Source organism: Chiloscyllium plagiosum, chromosome 16 (assembly GCF_004010195.1).
Source record: "Chiloscyllium plagiosum isolate BGI_BamShark_2017 chromosome 16, ASM401019v2, whole genome shotgun sequence".
Classification (NCBI taxonomy): Eukaryota; Metazoa; Chordata; class Chondrichthyes; order Orectolobiformes; family Hemiscylliidae; genus Chiloscyllium; species Chiloscyllium plagiosum.
This window is the reverse complement of record NC_057725.1, coordinates 17844809-17857714: the sequence shown is the minus strand read 5'-3', so window position 1 is coordinate 17857714 and position 12906 is coordinate 17844809. Positions and strand designations below refer to the sequence as shown.

Genomic DNA, 12906 nt, shown 5'->3' with positions numbered 1-12906 from the left:
GCAATTTTCCAATATGGTTATCAGCAAAGAGTGATTTCCTGTCTGTGTCAGGGACTTGGAAAATCACCCCCCTGGGTCTTATTCATTGTTTTAAAACCAGCCACACTGTGTTCCATTTGGTTGTCACTGAAATTGGATAGGAACGATTAACAGTAATTGTATTTCTCAAAATAGAAGGGCTCATTCATTGAAGCAGTATTATAAAGTTATGCAAAAACTTAGAACAAACTGCACTTTTTGCAGCTAACTTATGACAAATTTCTCACGTATTGCTTTTCACCATCCAATGTATTTGGCCATAGTCTTACTAGAACACAGAACTACTCACTCATTGGAGAAAAGGCTGGTGGTAATATAACTTGAGGGTCACCATGCCTCAGGTGAGGGGAAAAGTTAAGAAAGAGAGCCCTTTATAGCTCGTCACCACCACACTGATGTAGGATGGCCATAGTACCATGACATACAAAGACCACAATTAACTGAGCAATTTGTAAAAACCTTTACACGCAATAACTGCATCAATCAAAATAATTAGATCAACTAAATGGGGTTGAGGAAAACACCAGACCTACTGGATTGCTTTGAAAGTTCCAGTAGTTAATAGCTCCAGCTGTCGGTGTTTTGGAGTTTTCCTGACTCTGTATATCATAACTATCTGCTGTCACATATAAGTAAACCAGGGTAGGAGAGAAAATTTGGCTGAGAAGCAATTGTTAAAATCAGAGATCTAAGAGAGAGCTGAACAGCTGAGCTATGTAATGAATAAATAAAACATTTCAAATCTCTGAGCATTACCTCTGTAAAACAACAATCTGTCATTTTATAAAATATCTCATTTGAATTGGTTGTTGATTGAAACTTGCAAACTTTTTTTTAACAGAAATAGCAAGTGATTGCATAGAATCATACAGTCCAGAAGAGGCCCTTCAGCCCATTGTCTACACTTGTATTAGTTGTTGAATTGGTTGTTGATTGCAGCTTGCAAACCTGTTTAAAGTAGCAAGTGATTGCACAGAATCGTACAGTACAGAAAAGGTCCTTCAGCCCATTGAGTCTGTACTCCCAAATCACTACAACCTACACTTGTCCCACTTTCCTGCAATAGCCTATAGCCTTGAATGTTAAGACACTTCAAGTGTTCATCCATATATATATATTTAAAGGTTGTGAGGTTTCCCACCTCAATTACTGTCCCAGGCAGTGCATTCCAGAGTTCCACAAGCTCTGGATGAAAACATTTTTCCAAAAATCTCCTCTTGCCTTTCAGTTCCAAGTTGTGCCACCCTGTGTTTTGAAGGAAATTATCTTTAAAATGTACACCAACAAAGAATGTGAAATTAGAGAAAGCATTTTGCTAAATAGAATCCTATTGCATTGAATGTCCTTCCTTACACTCTATAATTCCTAAGAAAAAAATTCCAAAGAGGATCTTGCTGCATAAATGTGAGATAACAGCCATGCAAGAGCTGCAAAGTGGCTTTTCCACTGAAATCAATTGGCTGAGTAAATAATCAGAATCAACATGTTTCAGGTAACTGACACATACAGGTCATCTTCAATAACACAGTTCTTGCTTCCCCCAATCGTGTAAATTGGTAAAATACAATTGGAGAAGAAGGGTCATCTTTTTCCAACAAAGACTTTTGCGACCTGATACACCTAGAACCAGCTGTATCAAAATCTAACATGTTTAATAAAAACAAAGAACTGCTAATGTTGAAGATCTGAAACTAAAACAGAAAATGCTAGAGAAATTCAGCAAGTTTGGCAGAGAGAAGGCAAAGATAACATTTCCAGTCCTCTGACCTGAAGGTTCGGAAGGAGAGACACTAGACTTGAAACATTAAATTTGCTTTCTCTTCGCAGGTGCTGCCAAACCAGCTGAGTTTCTCACCAGTTTCTGTTTTCATTTCAAGCTTAGTTTAACAAGAGTACAATCACCAAGACGACAAGGGAAGCAATGTCATGGAAAGCACAATCATGTCCAATCTTGCCTCTAACTCAAGCATGATCCTGACCTGGGGAATTTACCTTCATGGCTTACATGAACGTTCTAGAATTTCTGGCGTAAACCCATTGCAGTTGTAAAAGTTGCACAAGGATTCCCACAAGGTGATCCTCTTTCTCCTTCACAGGATGTGTCATTCATTGTGACCAAGATAACTTGGCAAGATCGCTAATGCAAATATACCAACGATGCCTCATAGATATTAATGATGAGACTCGGTCTGTTAGACCGAGTCAAAATGGTTACTATAAAAATAGCTCATTTCACATTGTTGTTTCAGAAGCACATGGGCAGACAATAGAAAAGGATAAAATTAGACTACTGAGTCTGACAAGAAGGTATCGCTTGAGATGAGAGAAACATTGAAGTAAACAAGAGGAACAGAGTTATGGGAATAATTATATACGTATGGGAGCAAATCAGCTGGCTTCTGGATCGATCATTCTGTGGTGACTATAATGAGATATAGCTGTAATGAATGCCATGGATGAATAAAAACAATAACGGCATACATGGTGCAAGTGAGGTAGCTTGTGGTCATTTTGGGCGAAAAAGGCAGAATGGATGAATGCAATCTGATGGAATTTTTAAGAAGAGTTTTGTCGAGCAGAAGCAGACTTACAGGAAAAAGAAATTAATCAAATAATGAGGGTCAGCAGTGAAGCACAATAATCTATTGAAAGGCTCATGATGTGAAGAAACTGGTGCAGCCAAAGCCGAGTGAGAGTATCGCACCTTGGAGCTGGACTGAGACCTGGGGACCTGCTGTTCAGCAGTATTCTTAAACATATGAAAAGGAAAACAAAAAGTTGCAATTTTTTTCTGGGCTGGGTGAAGGGAATGAAAGAGGGAGAAACAAAAATGAAGAGTTACAGGATGATTAAATGAGCTCGATGGATAATCTAGGAGGCTGCAGTTGTGAAGTCCTGAGAAGAGGTGAAAATAGATCAGAGGTTGCTGAAGTCTCGGATAAATGCAGAACCAGATGTACAATACATCTGCTGTAGCTCAAAGAGCTTGAGAAATGTAACCCTAATCTGGAAATAGGCCTGGGGTTAGAAATGAATTTACATGTTGAGATTATTAACAGGTTGACGACAGCTCACACACAGTGGAAAATTGAAGAGAGCAAGGAAAAAGAGTTAATTGCACTGTTGTTAATGTTATCTAAGAGGGACACTGGAATAGTCATATCCTGGGGTGCTGAAGGCTTGGAATGGGACAGTTTGAAACTCCAACTGGTGTCATTGAAGATGAGAGTTTGGAAATCCATTCAAAGTACTAACTAGACAAACGCCAGGAAATGGGGATGTCCAAATAAATAATGTGTTATAGACATTTAATAATTTAGAGATAATGACAAAATCTTGACACAAAACTCACATACATAGATTCAGTAACAGGCTAATAAGTGCAGAAAATCTAGGAAAGTACTGAGAGAATGATAATAGATGTCCACATTCATAAAAATAAGGCGTTTGTTGTGTATATGCTACCATTTTATAACAATTGTGTTTGGTGTTCTTCTTTCTTGTCAGGAATTCTGACTGTCAGAAAAAATATTTTAATATTCAAACTACATTCCTGAGATGAGCTACCATACATACTGGGAAAGCTGCACATATTTAATTGCAAATATTATTTTTTAAGAATTATTACAGAAGTAATATTGATTTCCAAAAAGAGAATATTTTTGTAACGCAATAGAACAGTATCGAGCAATAAATTTTCTTTTGCAGCAGAGCCAACAACATTTTAATTGGTCTTGCAAAATTAAGGCAGTTCATTGGGAATTGTTATTGTCATAGAATGAGGACTGCTGCACAAGGGAAAGCACAACTCTGACTTATTTCTGAGCATTATCAACACTCATTCTGCACAGGGCACGGACAACTCATTACGGTCTAATATGTTGATTTGCTCATATGTTAATGCTTATAAAGCTGGGCCCTTATTCACTAATATATTGCTGTCTGACAATGGAGAGGATAAGGTAAGATTTTATGCAAACAAATTGGAAAATTTCCCGCAAGATTAGCCTCCTATAAAAGTATCTATCCCTTACCATCTGCTGCACTTTGCAAACTTATACCTGAAATTATTAATCATCTCCTTGATTTTCTCTCTGACACTGTTGATCATCATCACCAGGCTGATCAGGGTCAGTATAATCCCCTTGCAAAAATGGAAAAACTGTTGTTCTCTAATCATGTAAAAGAGAATGAGATGCAACCAAATAAAAAAAGTCAGCCCACATCTGTCTTCCCTGAGGTAAAATACCTCTTATGGCAATCCAGGAATGAAAGCAAATGAATTACATGCACCCAAGATATATTTTTAAACATCCAGAAAACTGTGTTGATGAATTTCTAGGCTTTGAGGCTCCCTATTTGTCCTTAATGTTTGCTCCTGGCTCACAATAATGAACAGAATACAAAAGATGATCAGCCAATAGTAATGGCAGAATGGAGAAAGTATCTGTATTCTATTTTCTTTGGCAAAATAAGAGACAAAGCATATTTACTCTCTTGCAAGATTGTAAGTGATACATTCAGGTGCATGAATCAGTAGTAAAGACTCTGACATTTAGTGCCCACCCAGGATTCCTTTTTTTGTAATTTATTCATTTACAGAACATGGACATCTCAGTATTTATTGTTCATCCCTCACTTCTCTTGAGAAGGTGATGGTGAGCTGCTTCTTGAACTGTTGCAGTCCATGCAATAATGGGTCCATCCAAAGAGTCAGCATTTTGCAGTAAAGGAGTGTCTAAATTGTTCATTTGGAGAGCTAGCGCAGACAGAATGGGCCAAGTAGCCCCCTTTTGCACTGTAATAATTCTATGATGCTGCATAGAAAGCACTTGGGCTCGACATTATATTTATTTTAACTTCAACAAAGCAGCAAACCATATTTAGATAAAAGATATCAGCTTTTATGTAATTTTTTACACAAAAATAACAGTGATTTTTATTACAAGGATGTGCAAAGTTGTTTTGAATATTTTAAGAGTACAGGTATTCCAAATTGGGCTTTATTTTTCCAAATATATGGGTTGGATCTTCTGAGACATGAGCGATGTGGGTTATGGTGAGATGAGTATTAGAATATTTGGTAAATCCTATCTCAATGTCAAGAGGTTCTCATGACAACTTATCAATATTCTTAATTGACTTGTTCAGAGACCATGTGACCTGTCTACTTTGCATAGGGGTTGAGCCAGGATCTGCTGATCAGAGGTAAGAGTACTACCATTGCATCACAAGACCCCCTTCACTGCATCTTGTATGTTTTCTCAAGTGGAGTGGTGAAATTCTTCCTGACTGTTGAGTTCACAGATGATAGTCATTGTTGCCTGTTACATCCCTTTTTGACATCCCAAATTACCACAATATGAAATTTCACCAAATTCACTATGCAAATTGGCACAAATACCTGAACAAGCTCTTGTTGGGTACTGCAAAAGACCTTTACATTGCACATCAGACACGAACATCTCAGGCACATTCCATGGGCTCTGGCAATGATGAACACGCGTGGCAATTGTTCGATTCACTGACAGGACTTTTGTTTTTGTTTCCATTTGATTTGCTTTGTAATTGTCACATGTACCTAAGTACAGTGAAAAGTTTTGTTTTGCATGCAGTACAGGCAGATCATAACATACAAAGACACATAATTGAACAGAGCGTGGAATGTTAAGTTAGAGTCATGCAGGAGATGTCAAAAAGCAAGATCAATGTTAGATTTGAAATTTGTGAGGTCTATTCAGAAGTCTAATAACAGTGGGGAAGAAGCTGTCCTTTAACTTGTTGGTATGTGTGTTTAAGCTTTTGTATCTTCTGCCTGACAGAAGAGGTTAGACGAGATTAAAACCGGGATGGGAGGGATCTTTAACAATGTTGTATAGATGGAGCGAATGAATGGAAGGTTGGTTTGTACGATGGACTGAGCTGTGTTCACAAACCTGTGTAGTTTCTCACGGTCTTGGGCAGAGCACTTGGATGCTGCACCTTGGGCACATGTAGCTTCCATCGCCGGCTCTGGGGATACAGGATGTCCTACCTGTGCATGACTCTGTCCAGCTGAAAGCCCAAGACTGTGCCCACAAAGCTCATGCCTACTTCCTTCTGTCTGCCATGTCTGGGGTAAATGTCAGGTGCCACGCAGAGTAGCGTTTGAGGGCACATGTTCTTTTAAATAAAAACAAATGCAATAGTTGAATGTGAAGTTAATGAAACACAAGTTTCTAAGCAGTCTGCAGCGGAGGGGGAGTTTTAACCCACTAGGGTTACCGATGCACGTGAAATTCCCTGCCTCAAGCTTTCAATGTTTAACTGGAAGGTTTTTGTTTGCCCCTAGGAAATCCTGCAGCAGCTGGATCTGACATTTGAACATGTTACAAGTTAATTAAGTGGAGTTTCGACCCTGGATTTATGCAGTCCGTAAGTTTCCTGAGCTTCTTGCTACTCGCAAAGTAAAACAAAGCACCAGCACAGCAGAGGATGAGGGGACTGAGCAACTGATTGGCAAGATAGCTTTGCAATACTGAAACCTGGCACTTGCTGCTTTGTCCAGGTGAGGGGCTTTTCCTTATGGAATATATATTGTTATGCTGGTGAGGGGCTTTTCCTTATGGAACATATATTGTTATGCTGGTGAGGGCTTTTCCTTATAGAATATATATTATTATGCTGGTGAGGGGCTTATCACTATGGAACATATACTGTTATGCTGGTGTTTTCCACTACTGGAGAATGATATTTCTGTTACCTTTTGCCTTTGATCTGTATTTTCCAGCCCACATTACAGCACGGGATTAGATCCATGCCAAATATCATTCATGACCTGTAGCCTTTGACGAGGAACAGGAGGAGCAGCAACATTCTGTTCAACCACCAGCCCACGCACAGGTTAGACGATACAGATACTGAGTTCTAGCAGGAGGCAATATCCTCAGCACCTTCTACACAAGACAGAGGATGAGCTGTCTCTACATGACTGAGCATTGGTGTTTCAGAAGGCTCTAACCCTCCTGTCAAGTGGTTGCTGATATCTGCAACCCCTTGGAAGAAGATCTGCCAACTGAACCAGTTGTGCATCTATTTCTTTTGGCTGCCAAGTTCGCAACAGCCCGTGATTTGCTCACAATGATTCATTATCAGGAGTTTCCTGGCAATATTTGTTGAAGAAATGAAACTAGTGTGGAGAACTGCAAGTTCCAGATGATTGATGCCATATTTGCCACGGCTGCTATCAGCATCCACTTCACAACTGTTGCATTCAACCAGAATCAGAAAAACTATTTTATTTTTCTTAATTCTTTTCATAGGCTGTGTGCACTGCCGGAAAAAGCTTGTTGCCAATCTCAAATTCCCCTTGAATGAATTGGTTTCCTAGGCCATGTCTGGGGCAGTTAAGAGTTAACTATATTAGAGTCAAAAAGTCAAAAAGCATTGAAACAGACCCTTCAGTCCAACCAGTCCATGCCGACCATAATCTCAAATTAAAGTAGTCCCACCTACTTACATTTGGCCCATATCCCTCTAAACTTTTCCTATTCATGTACTTATCCAAATGCCTTTTAAACATTGTAACTTGTTATAAGTTTGGTGCAAGGTCATTTTCTTTTTAAGCATTTCACTTGAGACTTTCTTGAGGTCTGCTTTCAGATTTTGGCAGCTATTGTTTGACACTCACATATTTGTATATGAGGTAATACGGTCACATTAACAAAACCTTCTATTATTGTTTTGGCACACAAGCAGAATTAGAATCATTCATAATATCCCCATTGATGATCAACTTTCCATTGATCTACAACACAAACAAAGTGTTAATCTTTAGATACCACAGTACTTAAGCTGGTATAAGAACGAGCTAATGTCATCATTTTTCAAAATAAATATCACTCACTTCTGCACAGAAAAAGCTATGACCCTAAACACACCTTCTTAAGCTAGATGAGGTCACAGCTTTGTCACAACTGCACAAAATTGAAACATTTTCACAAAGCAGGTTTAACCATATTTAATGCATCTCAGATCTCAATCATAAATTTAAGAATTGGCACGCTGTTTATTACAGTAATATCCACTACATTTTTTTTTAGAAGTATTGGAGCTCCTGAAATATGCAAACTCAAACAAGAGATTCCATGTTCCTTTGAGAGGAAGTCAACACCTCAGTAATTTAATATTTTCTTAGATCCCAATTAATGGATTATTACTTTGCAAGTTGAAAACCACTTTCCAGTTGTGGTCAGACCAACAGTTTAACTGTTGCAAAATTACTCCACTTTAACATTCCATTCCTTCTCTATGGGGGTTGACAGATTCATGCAAGTCTGCTGGAGAATCAACACTCAATGACACTTGTGGGATATGAAGGATGTATTCAGATTGACAAGTTGAGAAGGTTGTGAATTATCACAGTATTTCAGCTGATGCTGACATCAAAGTTAACAGGAATGGGTAAGGGCTGTCCACCACATGGTTGTGTTAGATCAAATACTGTCATCAGGAGTTGGGAGACCCCATCCCTCCTTCGGCACTGACTAGGCACACAAAAACCCAATCTTACCCACTGCGTTCTCTCCTGCAGCAGTCAGAAGGGCTGTGACTGGATGGCCAACCCCAATTCATTGTCATTCCCTCCAGTTCTTTGGTCTCCTCTGCAAGGAGAGAATAATGAGACCCGTAAGTGGGTGGCACCTTGAAAGGATTGAAGGATGACATTTGTGGATGGTCACTGCAGGGACGGCTGTGACATTGAAATATGATGAGCGGTAGTGACGGCTGGTCAGATGGGAATGGCAGGACATGACCTGAGGAAGAGGGATGGATTCGCTACAAAGTGCAAAGTTCAGAAGAACGGTGCACAGGAACGGGTCAGGAGATGGAGGAAAGGTTTTGTTCTTGAGGACTGAATGTCACTCAACTCTGCTGTCCAAATCAGGTCAGTGATCCCATGCCGACACCATATTCATCAGCATGACACTGCAGTAGGTGATTTACACAGTCACTTCCAACCATGCCTGCTTACTCTCTGGGGCTTCCATCTTCCTCTGATCTGTGGGGACCAAAACTTCCCTTTGGCTCCTGCGAGCTACAGCATGATAGCCAGGTGGTACATTCTGAGAATTATGGTGCAGCCTTTGGATATTGTCCCTACATTTCTCCAGTTTCAGCCTTGATTAGTCCCAGCACTTCTGAAACATTTCAGTCAGAACTCTGCATGTTCCCTTTAAATCTGGAGTTGCTGAGGTGAGTTGACATCACACCCTCTCACACATTAACTGGTCAGGGAGACCAGCAAGTGTAAACCAAGTGGCTGAATCAAAAAAGGCATTTACAGGCAGGCTATTGAACTCTCCTTCAACATGCCAACTTCTCCAAACATGGCAGAACATTAAAATTCAGACCAACTGGTCTGATTACTCCTTTCAGTAGTTTGAATTCTCTATTCCTAAAATCCCACATTTACATCGATTTCTGATTGAGGCTGTATAATTCAAACCACTTCTGGTGGGCGGCACGGTGGCACAGTGGTTAGCACTGCTGCCTCACAGCGCCAGAGACCCGGGTTCAATTCCCGCCTCAGGCGACTCTCTGTGTGGAGTTTGCACATTCTCCCTGTGTCTGCGTGGGTTTCCTCTGGGTGCTCCGGTTACCTCCCACAGTCCAAAAATGTGCAGGTTAGGTGAATTGGCCATGCTAAATTGCCCGTAGTGAAGGGGTAAATGTAGGAGAATGGGTGTGGGTGGGTTACGCTTCTGCGGGTCGGTGTGGACTTGTTGGGCCGAAGGGCCTGTTTCCACACTGTAAGTAACCTAATCTAATCTAATACATGATTGTTACATCAATTAAAGTCAAAGAGTTACAGAATTAAATTGTTAAATCCTGCTGACATGAAGAAGTGAGCCAAATGGAGAGCGAAGGTTATAAGTCTGGCTGGCAGGCAGATTTCCAGGTCTTTTCCACATTGACCAATTTGGAATGTGGGAATGTCACATGCGCCCACAAGGTTGGGCAAGCCATTCAAGTAACTGGAGCCTTATTGAACGATGCTTGAGAACTTCAATGAGAGTTTTCCAATCTTGTGACGTAGTGTGGCCAGGGGATGTTGGAAGGGTTAGTGAGGGAGACAACTGACACACACGATCCTGTAAGACAGGTTTTTGTTATGCAGTGGTAGCGTCCCTACGTCAAGCACAGAGGTCCATGTTCAAATTTCACCTCAGGATGTAACAGTCATGGAGTTTTTAAAACATGTCCAAGCAGCTTCATAATTTTTCAAAAAGAATTTTGATCATTTTAATCTTCAGAGGTTTTTTTAGTTCTAATTCTGAAGGCAGCCATTTATCATTTCATTTGGAATCAAAATCTGGCTTATGTCTGTGTAATTGTCTGATCCCAACCTTGACCAACAACAGCAGGAAATTTTAATAACACTAGCACTTAGAGAGACCTAGCAGTGTTAATTTGGCCTTTCCCACATACTGTTCATAAGAAACTCTCTAGGGGAATAGCACATGTTTAGATTTTTCATGCCTATTGGGTGATTTGTTCAAATGTGTTTAAAATCTACAACATGCCCTTGCAACACTAAGTGCCACGTAATGCTTTACTACTCCAAAGAAACTCAGTCACCACTGACGAAACAGATAATGCCAGATGCTCAGCTGTTACATAAAAACAGAAATTCCAGGAAATACTCAGAAGAAGCAAAAGGTCATCCACACAAAAGCATTAACTCTGTTTCCCTCTCAACGGATGGTGCCAGACCTGCTGAGTGTTTGCAACAGTTTCTGTATGGTATTTCCAATTTCCAGTATCTACATAATTCGCTTTTGTTGCCAATCAGTTAGTGATAGCAGTGGAAAAAAACAAACTGGAACAGAACCCATTATAGATTTGATTTTAGATGAACAGACTGACACATATCTTTATCAAATTTCATAGCTTTTGAGCAACTTAATTTGGAAACGTAGTTTAGCAACATGTTAGCATCTTAAATATTGTCTGTTATTGAACATGTTCATCGGTGAACTGTGATTATAGTAGATTAGTGGGCAGACAAATATTAACTCTATTTCTCGCTACAGGTGCTGCAGGACCTTTTGAGTTTTTCCAGCATTCTCTGTGTTTCTTCAAATCTCTGGCATCCACAGTATTTTGATTTTATTTCACCAAAGTCACACAACACCAGATTATAGTCCAACAGGTTTATTTGAAATCATAAGCTTTCAAAACATTACTCCTTCAACAGGTGATGTTTCACTTCAGGTGAAGGGCACCTGATGAAGGACCAGTGCTCTGAAAGTTTGTGATTTCAAATAAACCTGTTAGACTTTGTCCAGCCCAGTCCAACACCAGCACCTCCACATCATGTTTTTATTTGAGTCTTCTGCTCATTGCCACCTCTCTTGAAGGTATGCCTTCTTTGATGAAGTTCTCCTCTTCCTTCTAGTGTGATTTCCATTTTGGCTTGTTTACCTTCATGGCTTGCTATCTCTCTCCTAGTGTTGGATAAAATGTTTGCTAGTGCTTGTTGTGCGATGAACAACCCTTTCATCTTTCACACTGGATTACTGTACCATTTGCCCTCTGAAATACTTCCACAGAGGCTGGTATCTCATCACAAAGTCACCTGCGGAAAGTTCCTGACACTGATCCAGCTCCCTCCGAGCCAGCTGTCCAAGTAAACAGAACCTCAGACACTCCTGCTTATATCTATCAGCCAGGGCTCCCTGATTGGGGTTGTTAATCTGGTCCAATCAGGGAACTCAGATTCTATGAGGGCCACCTGGCTGACCTCATTACAATCACTACACTCCCCTCTGCCAAAAGTATAAAAATGAACCTATTTTCCAACATTTTTCAGTTCTGAAGAAGAATTATACTAAACTTAAAATGTTAAGTCTATACCTCTCCATAGATGCTGCCAACCTGCTGAGTGTTTTCAGCATTCTCTGTGTTTGTTAGAGATTTAGTGGATTTGTCTCAAATACTCTGGAAAATAGCAGACTGGGGAATTTCATACAAATGCTTTAAATTGTTCAAGCTGCCAATAATTCAAATGTTCTCAATATCTGGGCACATTTAGCATCACTGTAGTTTTCTATTGAATCCCACCAGAATAACAGATAAAACGACACACCCTGGCTTTCTCACCACACCAGGTCATCATCTGCCATAAACATTCTTTTACTCTCCCAACACAAGTTTTGCTATCTGACTAAATACAATCTTCCATCAGCACAGTCACAGCCAGAGAGATTAATGATGCAGTTAATTATACTACTGTGAAAAACAAATGTATCTTCAGAGGGAGGGGAATCTCTCACATAATAACCACATTATGTTTATACTTTGAAATTACTGCATATTGGCATCTCTGTTTTGCAGCTAACTACCTGAGTCTGTGATTTTCAGCGTTAATGTGTTATGACAGTTGGACATCCTGCATTTGACACCATGAAGAGGTGACTAACCACAAGCACTTGTTTTGCTGCTGTGAAGCAATCTGTAACTCATAAGCATTGCAGTCAGAAGCAAGTGAAAATGGTCCTCCACATGATTTAAGGAATATCAAATCTCACTGCCATAAAAGAAAAACTATTAATTCTATTGGCTAATAACCTCAAAAACAGCTTTAAATGAGCTAAAATGCAGCATGATATACAGTACTTCAGTGAATTAACCTTTTAGGTTTACAGTCTGGTAATGACTCAGTTCTTTGTAAGAGATATTAAACTGGTGACATGGGGGTAACAGCTTAAGCAACCTGTACTCTAATCATTCAACTTTGATAGACATTCAAACGCTTTGGCTCTAAATCAACATCTTCCTATTCCTTAGGCAAACCAAGAGGACTTCATTAAGTACATTCTTGTA

The 12906-nt window shown here is 39.8% G+C and overlaps 1 protein-coding gene across 10 annotated transcripts in view; it reads right to left on the bottom strand.

Annotated features, from left to right (window-relative positions):
• lrrc4ca (leucine rich repeat containing 4C, genome duplicate a) overlaps nucleotides 1-12906 on the bottom strand; it is a 994912-nt gene that overhangs the window by 41189 nt on the left and 940817 nt on the right. For 2 of the 10 annotated variants that reach the window (XM_043705486.1, XM_043705494.1), the window contains one exon: nucleotides 8591-8681. The exons of the other annotated variants lie outside the window; for them this stretch is intronic. The gene's annotated coding sequence lies outside the window, so the exon portion shown is untranslated. The remainder of the gene's footprint in view (nucleotides 1-8590; nucleotides 8682-12906) is intronic. 10 annotated transcript variants of the gene reach the window in all.